Source organism: Triticum urartu, chromosome 6 (assembly GCF_003073215.2).
Source record: "Triticum urartu cultivar G1812 chromosome 6, Tu2.1, whole genome shotgun sequence".
NCBI classification, from domain to species: domain Eukaryota; kingdom Viridiplantae; phylum Streptophyta; class Magnoliopsida; order Poales; family Poaceae; genus Triticum; species Triticum urartu.
The window spans coordinates 74,319,214-74,319,927 of NC_053027.1; positions in this window are offsets into that span (position 1 = coordinate 74,319,214).

Here is a 714-nt window from a genome sequence, read left to right on the forward strand (position 1 = left end):
AGTCCATGAACTCTGTCCTAGGTGCAGGTGGTGTCACTCATACTTGCCACTCCCTTTCCCTCCTCCTTATCCTTCCCAATGTGGCAACCCATTTTCCCTCCTCCTTATCCTTCCCAATGTGGCAACATGGGCTGTTCGGATCAACGAAAAAAATAGCGCGCTGTTTTGGCGCGTCGCTGTAGCGTATCAGCAAAGGCCACGTTGCGTTTTAGCTAATTGGCTCACTACGGCGCTATTTGCGCTATAGCGCACTATTTCGGCGCTAAACGAAATAACGTTGTAGCGTTTTTGCGTGTACCATACAACGGCCTGTCACATCACCACATTGGCCCAACTCACCCCCACTATCTCACAGAAGCAACACATAAAGCCCATATAGCAACCCATACAACCTAACCTAGCAAACTCGTCACAAGTTTCCCACCAATTCGTGATTGAGGGCAGCGGTGGTGGCGGCGTTCGTGACTCATGAGCGAAGGCGACGGTGGCGGCGTTGCTCGTGAGTTGTGAGCGAAGGCAGCGGCGGTGGTTCGTGAGCGGCAGCGGCTTCTCTTGACCCCGTCCCCAAGTAGCAGTGTCGGCCTTGTTCGTGACTAGTGAACGAACGCGACGACGGTTCGTGAAAGGTAGCGGCTTCTCTTCATCCCGTCTCCAAATACCAGCATCGGTGTCGTTTGTGACTCGTGAGCGAAGGTGACGGTGACGGTTCGTGAG